Consider the following 8,959-nt stretch of genomic DNA (forward strand, 5'->3'; position numbering starts at 1 on the left):
ATGTTTTCGTGATGCACATTTTCTTTACATAAAACTCTCTCTTATACATGAGTTGCTGTGGATTTGTTTCTCCAAAGTACCCAGACTAATACACCCCTCGTCTCATTTTAGCTGCTGATATTGAGCTTCCCCATCATATCTTCCCACAGATTTAGTCAATTTGATTTCTGTGTATTCCACCTGGAGAAGTCCATGTGTATAGTCACCTTTTGTGTTGTTGAGATAAGTTATTTGTTTTGAAGCCACTGATTTTGCAAAATTCTCTCATGTAATCTCCAGTTTCATTTCTATCACCAAGTCCATATTTTCCAACTACTTTTCCTTCCTTTTTGTTTCCAATTTTTGCATTCGAGTCACCAATAATTATCAATGCATCTTGACTGCATGTTTGATCAATTTCTGACTGAAGTCATTGGTAGAATTCTTTAATTTTTTCATTACTATCTTTTCTGGTGGTGCATACATTTAAATAATAGTTGTATTGATTGGATTTCCTTGACAGTGGATTAATGCAGTCCAACCACAGCACTTCATGATTAATTTAGCAAGATCATTTCAGACAATAAATGCCACACCATTTCTCTTGATTGTGTGATTCTAGGCATAGCAGATCATATGATTTTCTGATTCAGAATGACCAATGCCAATCCATTTCAGCTCACTAATTCCTAGGATACCTATCTTCATAAGTTCAATTTACATTTTGGCCACGTCTAATTTTCCTAAATTCATAATTCACACATTCCAAGTTCTAATCATTAGAACAATTTTGCAACTGTTTCTTTTGACCTTTATTTGTGCTCCATCAGCAAATGAAGGTCCTGAAGTTTCCACTCCCACAGGCTTTCCCTGACTCACATCACCCTGGCCAATTCCCCTCCAAGTAATCATCTCCTCTTCAGTGATATTTCAAGTACCTTTGGACCCAACTGCTGGCAGTATCTCTGACAATGTTCTGCTTCCTTCCGTTTAGGCTTTCAGTATTTGAAAATGCGTGGAAACTGCATAAGGTTTTCAGCGTCTTCTTCATTCAAAGTGGGGATACAAGTGCATTTTCATTGTCTGCTCTTAGTCTGGAAGCTCCGCTGAAACCTGTTCACTTTAGGTGACCCTGCTGACATTTGAAATGCCAGTGACATAGCTTCCAGCATTCCGGCAACACAGAAGCTACCACAGTATGACAAACTGAGACAAGTGGTCTGTCAGAGGAATTACAATATAACCCCAGGGATAGTATCAAAACATTGTCAGTTATTAAAAACCTAAGGAAAAGCACCAGAACATTGTGAGAGATAGTCCCTGAAGATGAACCCTCAGGTCTGGAGGGTATTCAAAATATCACTGAGGAAGAGATGACTTCTCAAAGCAGAGTCAACCAGGCTAATCAAGGACACTATAAACAGAAGGTCATTATGCTACAGGGAGATGATTGATAAGATTCTCTACCATAAATTAAAAGGATGCCTCTAAGTTGAACCAGAGGCAGATAAAAATATATAGATTCAAGAATGGATCTTGGGATTACTCTTAATCCAAGAGCCAATCAAAGACATGACCCTGCCCAATTTTTGCCCTCATGAAGGAAACAAAGATGATATGGGTGCTATAGCAATGCTTGGTGAAGAAAATTAGATGCTGCCCAGCTATCAGATAGAATAGCATCTGGGATCTTAAGGCTTGTATAGAAACAAGCAGCCATCTAAGTGATACATCAAGTAAGGCCACATGGAAGAAGCACACCAACATACCTGGTCCAAGGATTGTAAATTATATAAACCAAATCTGAAGGAGGGAACAGTATCAGAGTTTAAATTGTGAGATTCTAGTATGCAGAACGCTATGGATGACAGTGGAAACCCAAAATACATTTGTAAGATCTGCACAGGGAATCAGCCTCTGGTGATTACCTTCTAACCCTAACTGAGAGATGAGAATAAACTAGTGATCAGAGAGAGAGTAGTGGAGAGACGACTACAGGAGATTAAAATGATAAATTTGACTGAACAGTTAAACTCTTCTAACTTAATTTCCCTTAGGATACAATTTGGTCTTGATATATTTAGTATTTTCTGTAATTTGCTTTTTCAAATTTGGTTTAGCTCTGTTGCAGTTTGTAATTGTTGGTAGCCTTCTTAACGCTCAGTTGTTTTTACTATGTTTTTCAGTATATGAATTCCGGGGTGGGGGCATCTATACAGATAACAAGTGAAGTAAGGGCTCCTGGGGGTATGGTGGGAGAGTTGGGGGTAAAGGTTGCTGGGAGAGATGGGGAAAAGGGGGAGTTGATTTCAAGGAGTTGAGGAGGAATGAAAATGTTTTTAAATGATTTTGGTACCAATTGCACAATACTGCTTGATGTAAGTGATATCTGAATATGCTTCTAAATTATTTTTTTGGTGGGGGGGAAGAAAAGAAACAAATAAACTAAAGCATGAACAAATTATTAGTTCATCTACTCTAATGTGGGCCATTTAAAATTGGTCTTCAATATACTATCCAATTTTGTATTGCACACATATTTATAGTCTCTATTCAATTGCTGTGTCTTCTTGAGTTTTGATAAACATATAGTTTATCTTGTCTTGAGTATGGTCATGTTCATAACATTGATGGAAATTAGGAACAGCATTATGCTAGAGAAGAGAGAAGCCAGTATGAAAGGTCAGTCTAGGTGCTGCGCTGGCTCTTCTAGGGGAATGTCTGAAGACACAGCATAGATACTAAAACAGAGGTTGCAAATCTCTGTTTGGAAATTCCATGAACCTATTATCAACACGAATAAACTCAGTATGTGGAATATACATAGTGTCAATAATATATGACTGTAATGACATTTGAGGAACTTTATTCCATAAACAGTTCTTAGAGGTTTGGAATATGAGGAACAATCTCCGGAAACAAAAAGTGACCAATCTGTTGGGATATAAGGATGCCTGCATCATGTTAAGCATGTCATTTAGGAAAACCTAAATGATGGCAGTTATAATATTTCATACAGGGTTACTATGAAATCAAATTGGAGCTTTCCTATTTTGAACGTTATCCTGTTTTAAAATCCTAACAGATTTAACAAAATAGTATTTCTGCTTCTTACTCAGTACATTTTGAAAACATGAATGATTTTTCTGTTTTACCACCCTTGTTTTGTCCTTTAATTCACCATCAGATTTCAAAGCACACCCTTCCCAGGACTCTTTGTAAGAAACTGTGGATTGTGCATAATTTTAGTGTATTAGACAATGATTATTCAGCTTTTGAAAGTAGTCATTCAGCTTCCTCTTTCTATTTCAAAGTCCATGATGGAATATGTGGTTACTATTGGGCTGCAATGCACAAGGTCCGCAATTAGAAACCATCAGCTGCTTCATGGGAGAAAGGCGGGGCTTTCTCCTCTCCTACAGAGCTACAGACTGGGGAACTCGCAGGGGCAGGTCTACCCTGTTCTCCAGGGTCGCTATGAATCAGCACATGGAAATCAGGTTTTGTTTCTTTGTTGTTTAGGACTTGAAAGGTCTATTTGCATGAACTAATTCTTTCAAACAATTTTATTGAACCCTGTATCACATCAGCACCATTTTACCTTTGGAAGATTCACAAACAAACAAAATAGACATCTCTGTCTTCATGAACCTTTAATTAAATTAATTGCCACCAAAAGAGATGGTAATGCAAAACGATATGTTTTATTGTTAAAGTCAAGACAAAATCGAAACCTAATTTACATGTTAAATCAAAATAATATTTAATAAATTATTTTACAGGAAAAATACTCTTCCTCTCACCACATAATTCCATTTAGTGACAATGTCCTGATTTATCTATACATGGATCCATATGTAATATTCTCTACATCACTTCTATTGTGCTACACATTTACAAGCAGTTTAAAATAGACTTTGTCCAGATTATCAAACCTAAGTATAAATAATTTTATTTTTCTTTTAAGTAAATATACACATATACAAACACACATAAGTAAAACTACATATTTATGTTATGTATATGCTATGTAAAATCATTTTAGGGAAATATGAGTTTATGGAGTTAAGGAAATTTATGAGTAGTTTAAACTAATGAATATAAGGAAGGTTAACTAAATTGGAAACTTTCACCTAATTTATATTAAAAATTTGTAAACATAATAATAACAATAAAACTTAAAAATCCAGAACCTCAATGTATTTTTGACAAGTCATGGGACTTTTTCTGACAAGATAGATTTTTAAAATCTGCTTATTTTTTCTCTTTGGTTGATTCAAAGATTATAGTTTAAATTATAGTCCAGTTTATAGAAGAACAATGAAAATTTCTTTATTAAGTTCCTGCTTTTAAAAAGTATTCTCAATGTTTTACAAAACAAAATTGATATTTTTATGTAATTGATAGGTTCAGAAAGTTCTTCAAAATCCAGAGGCATAGTTGAAAATATTCAGAAAGTTCAGAAAAATTAGTGAAATAGAAGGAAGAAATGAAGTCATATGAGGAGACAGAAAGATAAACTGATTTTAAGTTTGAAAAAGACAGGAAATTAGATTATTTAAGTTTCTTTGGCACTTAGAAGATTTTAATGAATGCATCATTGCTGTTGAGCCAGTAAATTCCAAGTAGTTTGGGTGCTAACAGGTTTCACTCAGTCAAACTTAGTGAGGATTTTGAATAGAACCATCTCTGAGACACTATATTTTCCAGGTGTGAAAGCTGATAGAGTTCAATTTGTTAAAAAGTTTTTCTCAATTATTTAGATTTTTCAGTATGGGGGCTTAAAAACTCTCACTTTGGATAATTAAAGAAAAAAAATAAAAAGGCAAACATCTCTTAAATAATAGAATCCCATCATTCAAGAGATTTAATGTAAATTGTAAATAATATAAATAAAAAGATAAACGTGGTTTATATCATGGAATCCTTAGACCCAGGAGATTTAATATAAATGTAAATAAACTTCCAAGATCATTCACGTATTTAATCTATAATTTAATTTTCTAGTTCTTCAATAATTCATTTTGAATTTAATATGAATTTTTAAAGTTCATATCAAACAAGATTCATGATATATGACTGACTAAAATTTAACTCCTCCATAAATATTATTTAAAGACCAAAGTGTCCATAAACCTTTGCTTATGATTCCCAAACCAAGAAGAATTAATTCCTTAAGAGTGAAATATTTATTTCAATTCTTTTGAGGCAATTTATTTAATTCCCTTGCATTTTGTCTTTCTGTCTTGTTTCTGTTCCTTTTTTTCTTCATTAGATACTTATAGTGTAATTTAATTATTATGAGCCCCAAAGTACTTTGTCTTTGAACTTGAGTCAATGATCTAAATTAAACCTCTTATTGATTCTCTATAGTTAATCTACGTCTTCAAATGTAGCAATCATATGTTAACATGTATCGCTGGTATGAGCTTGGGACAGTTGGTTCTTGGTGCTTGAGAGAAAAGGAAATTTAACTCAAATAGGTGATTTACCTAATGACTTATATATAATAAATAACCTAATTGATAACCTTTATTGTGTCTTCATGTGTATGTGTGTGTGTATGTGTGTGCTGTGTTTAAGAATCCCCAATGCTACAATTGTTAAATGTATGGCAGATAACCTTAAAGTCACTGGAATGTCTGCAAGATGAAGGGATGGCAGTCATTCAGCTTCTATAAAGTTTACTCATGAAACGTCCAAACCCACTTCTACCCAGTCAATTCGGGCTCATCGTGCCCCTGTAGAGTGTTTCTCAGAGTGCGGATCTTTACGGGAGTAGATATACTCATCTTTCTCCTGAAGGTTAGCTTGTGTTTTCAAGCCTTCGGTAGCTGACAATGTTTTAAAGCTACTTATAAAGTTTTCTGTGACTAATTCCTCTGACATGGGTAGCAGATTCCTTCTTTGTCTGTTCTTAGTCTAGCTGGTCTACTGAAATCTGTTCACTTTGGGTGACCCTGCTGGTGTTCAAAATACCAGTGACATAGCTTCCAGCATGACATCAACACACAAACCACCACCAAATGACAAACTGACAGAAAATAAAATTGTAGAACACAGGAGAAATGCCCCCATAGAGTTTCAAGTCCACACTCTTGACTGAGAGCATAGGAAACACTCTAAGACGGCGATGAAATGTTGACCACACATTGGTGATTCAAGTCCACCAGCTGATCCCTGGGGAAAACACACACACACACACACACACACACACACACACACACACACACACTCCCCTATCTGTTCCTGAGAATAATAGCAGAACATTGTCAGATAATAAGCCACTCTGGTCACAAACATTCAAATTATAACTGAGGAGACCTGCACTCTCAAAGGAAAGTGGCCCATAATGGAATGAATGGAGCAAATCTGTAACAGCAAAGCCTTTGGGACCTTTGTTTGCTGACAGCACCCAACTCAAAATGAGAAAAGAAAAATCAACCCATGAAAAAATATAAATAAATAAAAATAAACTTATAATACGAACTTAGAATGTACTAAGTATGTATGCAGGAGATTTTGAAGTCACCAAAAATGAGTTAGAATGAATAAAGACCAATATTTTATGTGTTGAATTGGTATGGGCCATTTAGAATCAGAAAATTGTATGGTTCACTGTGCTTGGGATAATACAATGAAAATAAATAGCTTTGCATTCATCTTTGAAATGTATATTCAAGATCTGTCTTGAAATACAAAATTTCAATGCTGTGATAGGATTTTATCTATCCCAATTCAAGAAAATTCAATCAATACAACTATTATTCAAATTTACACTACAACCACTAAAGATAATGATGAAGAAATTAATTAATTCTGTCAAAATCTTTGGTCTGAAATTGACCCAAACATGAAATCAAGGTGCATTGATAATTATTAGTAATGAGAATGCAAGAGTTGGAAATAAAAAGGAAGGAAAATAATCAGAAAATACGGTGTGTGTTTTTGGTGACAGAAACTAAGCTGAAAATTACACAATACATCACCTGAGTGCTTCCATTTCTTTGCGAATATTTTGAAACATTTAATTGGTATCCCATCAATTCCTAAGGCCTACTTTTTGGCTGATGCATTCAGTGCAACTTGAGCTTTTTCCTTCAGCATCATTGATTATTGCTCATAAGCTACCTCCTGAAATGATGGAATGTGGACTAGTTATTTTTGGTACAGTGACTGTATATTATTTCCATTTCTTTTTATGATTCCTGCATTTTTCAAGCTTTTGTTCATAGAATCTTTCAAAATTGCAAATTGAGACTTGGATTTTTTCTTGAATTTCTTCAGTTTGAGATTAACTGAGAAATATCTTCCTTTTGATTTTCAACTTCTAGGTCTTTGCACATTTTATTTTAATATTTGGCTTTGTTTTCTTTGTGTTGTATTTTGAAACTTTAAATTCGGTTCTTTGACTTCATCATTTATTTTATTTGCTTTAACTTCTCTATGATTAAGAGCAAGTGACATTGTCTTTTGAAATCCACTTTGATTTTTTATTTCTTTCTTGTCTTTTTAAAGACCTTTTGCTTTCTTCGAGAATGATGATCTTAATGTTTCCCACAGTTCACCTGTTCTTCAGTCATTAGTATTCAATGTGTTAAATATGTTCTTGAGATATTCTTGAAATTCGGTAGGACAGACTCAAAGTCGTATTTTGGCTCTTGTAGATTTGTTTTAATTTACTTTAGCTTCAACCGGAACTTACATCTGAGAAATTGATTATCTGTTCTATGACTGTCCCCAGTCCTGGTTTTAGCTGCTAATATTGAACTTTTCCATTGTTTCTTTCCACAGCTGTAGCTAATTTGATTTTTGGTTATTCAATCTGGAGAAGTCCATGCGTGCAGTCACCCTTTTGTTGATGGAAAAAAGGCATTTGCTATGAAGCCCCTTTAAACTGTTACAAAAAAAGGAATTTGCTTCCAGTATGATGTTAAATAGGAGTGGGGACAAGGAGCATCCTCGTCTGGTCCCCTTTTTTCAGTGGAATTGTGTTCTTCTTTTCTCCATTGTCTACCACTTTGGCTGTTGGTTTTTCATATATACCTTGTATAATATTGAGGAATCTTCCATCTATTCCTATCTTCTCTAGTGTCTTAAACAGGAATGGGTGTTAAATGTTGTTGAATGCTTTTTCCACATCTGTCAATATTATCATGTATTTCTTATAATTTTTCCTGTCAATATGGTGAATAATGCTAATGCTCTTTCAAATGTTGCACCATCCCTGTATCCCTGGTATGAATCACACTTGATCATGGTGAATTATTATTTTTATATGCTTTTGCATTTTATTGGTCAGTATTTTGTTAAGGATTTTTGCATCAATATTCATTAGGAATATTGATCTGTAGCTATCAATTCTTGTGGGATCCTTGCCAACTTTAGGTACTAGAGTTATACTAGATTCATAGCAAAAGTTTGGGAGTTTTCCGTCTTTTTCTATGGTCTGGAAGAGTTTGTGTAGGATTGGTGTCAGTTCTTTCCTGAATGCTTGGTAGAATTGTCCTGTGAAGCCATCTGGCCTAGGGGATTTTCTTGATATCCTTGTTATATCTCTTGATATCCTTGTCTATTTATTCCATTGCTATGGGTCTGTTGAGGTTTTTGATCTGGGATAGGCTATCGAAAGGATTATTTTTCCAAGTATTTGCCTATGTCTTCCAAGCTGTTGAATTAGTTAGCATACAGACTTTCATAGTACTGTGTAATTATTATTTTGATTTCATTAGGGTCTGTTGTAATGTCTCCTGTTTCATCCCTTTCCTTGCAATTTACATTTGTTTCTCCTTTCTTGGGTTAGGTTTGCCAATAGTCTATCAATTCTGTCAATCTTTTCAAAGAACCAACTTTTAGCTGCATTAATTTTTTCCATAGTTTTCTTGTTTCCCTCTCCTTTATCTCAGCTCTTCTTTCTTTTTGCTATTATTGGGATTGCTATTAGTAGGATTGTTCTGTTGACTCTGCTCTAATTGGTGTA

This window comes from Echinops telfairi, unplaced genomic scaffold (assembly GCF_000313985.2).
Source record: "Echinops telfairi isolate 266 unplaced genomic scaffold, ASM31398v2 ScPeMD7_7469;HRSCAF=8507_1, whole genome shotgun sequence".
In the NCBI taxonomy this organism is placed as follows: Eukaryota; Metazoa; Chordata; class Mammalia; order Afrosoricida; family Tenrecidae; genus Echinops; species Echinops telfairi.